Below are 2,127 nucleotides of genomic sequence, written 5' to 3'. Positions count from 1 at the left end.
ACTAAAAACTTTCATTAATGTGTCCCCCCATTTACCCTTATTTTTTAAACGATAAATCGGAGTTAATTGATATCTCAGAATTTTAAAGAATAAATAGTAAAGATTATAATTCTAGGTGGGAAATAAATTGAAATTTATCATTTTTCTTGAAAAAATAATTAGCGGTATTTATTAGCTAATAAGATAACTACTTTGATTTTGGTTGAAATCCAAGGATCATTCTAGTGTAAACTAGAAATTGTGAGTCATCTAACAATTCAATTCAAGCTCATGTGTTTTCTCATAAACATTCTTTGAGTCTATGTTTTACAATCGGAAAATGATCATGTATCTTGTTGTATCAAACAACAGCGTAGAGGAATGAGATTGCCTCTTAACCTTTGCTTTATAAAGATAATCTCACGTTCATATTTTAGTTTTCCATATTATATTATATTTTAGTATTAGTTTAATTGCTATTTATTCACATGCTTCAATTTACTACATAAATTATTGAAAACGTTAGCCCACTCCCATTTATCATTTAGAAGTGAAAAGTTTGATGAAGGATTTTATCAATTGATGCCAAGTCATTTTCCTAATTTTTTGAACGGTAAATGAGAACATGTTGACGTTTTTAATAAATTGAGAGATAAATTAAAGTATCTCCACCTATGAGTGGTAAACTGAAACGTAATATTTTAATTAGTGTTTGGGTTGGATTTTTCTAAAAAACTTTAGAAGTATAGTCGACCCTAATTTACTTAGAACTCATTGTTGTTGTCGAGCTGATCACGTAAGTACAACCTGGAGCCTATGTTGGCGACCTGGTTCACAAGTACGACCTGAGATTTATGTGAATAACCTGATTTAAGAATACAACCTTAGACTTATATGAGCGACCAGGAAATTCACCGGTCCGACCTCGAAATTTATTTGCCTGACCAGAGAATTAGCTTGACATAGAAAGCTATTGGTTAAGATAACGTGGCCTAATTTCTAGGAAAGTTGTGTGCCACGATCTATTTAAACTATCTCCAACCGATGACCACGTGCAACTGCTGAAGAAAGTGGGCAGAAGTTAAAGGTGGTAACCACCCATGACCAGGGGCCTATTTAAGCTGAAAATGGCAACTGAGGTGGGGGTTAGCAAAAATCAACCAAAAAACTCTAGAAGTGAGCTATCTAAGAGCCTTAACAGAGCTTACCAGATTTTGAGTTCTTTGATCGGAAAGTTCCTTTCTTTTGAACCCATTCACAATTCTTCCCTCTCATTTTTATCTCTTTATACACAATTTCTGACTTAAGCATCGGAGGGTCTGCGCCGGAAACCCACCGGCGTATCCTAACCGTATTTTCTGGTTGACAAGTACGGAAAATTGCGGTCATATTGGCGTTTGAGCTTGGATACGTGCTGTAATTCCCCTAAAGAAACAAATTCAGCTGTTGAGGTCGTTTTTCGGCATCAACATCTTGGCGCCGTCTGTGGGGATCGGTGCGAAAAGCCATACGTTTGAAATTCAGAAGGAAGAGGCTATCAGATTACGGAATAACGATGGATGACAACGACGGAGATAGGCAGACCTTGCGCCAATTGGCGGAGGAAATGAATGCCACAGCAGATAAGAGATGGAGAGAAGGGATTGAGAGGCAAATGGCAAAGTTTAAAGAGATGATCAGGGGGCTGGTTGATGCCCAAGTCAGAGGGGCTCAAGTTCGAGCTAATGACCCAGAGAGTAGTGGAGCGCGAGAGAGGGAAGAGCTTGGTGGTGAACAGCAGAGCGGAATGGGACTACCACAAGTTGGGGCACGACAAGAGAATAGAAGTGCTGGAGAACAAGTGAATGAGTTGAGAGGGAGAATCAATGACTTGAATCAAGAAAGGGAGAGGGAAGAGCTGAGAGACCCCCACTGGGCAAATGAGCTTGAGTAGCGAATGATGCAATTTCAAAAAACTTTAGAGGCATTAGAGGCAAAAACAGAGGGCAAGAAAGTGGTAGGAAGGTTGTTACTTGATGACGAGTCCCCCTTGGTATGTGAAGTGATGGCGGTAACTTTGCCCCCCAAGTATGTGGTTCCAGCCTTGGTGTATGAAGGCAAAACCCCCCCATCATCACATGGAGAAGTTTAATGAGATGACCGGGATCC

General features: G+C 39.4%; 1 protein-coding gene across 1 annotated transcript in view; it reads right to left on the bottom strand.

Annotated features, from left to right (window-relative positions):
* Positions 1-2,127, bottom strand: part of LOC18050117 (probable protein phosphatase 2C 11) — a 16,073-nt gene that overhangs the window by 2,616 nt on the left and 11,330 nt on the right. The gene's annotated exons all lie outside the window — the stretch shown is intronic.

The sequence above is a fragment of the Citrus clementina genome, unplaced genomic scaffold (assembly GCF_000493195.1).
Source record: "Citrus clementina cultivar Clemenules unplaced genomic scaffold, Citrus_clementina_v1.0 scaffold_3, whole genome shotgun sequence".
NCBI lineage: Eukaryota > Viridiplantae > Streptophyta > Magnoliopsida > Sapindales > Rutaceae > Citrus > Citrus x clementina.
This window is presented reverse-complemented; position numbering and strand designations above follow the sequence as displayed.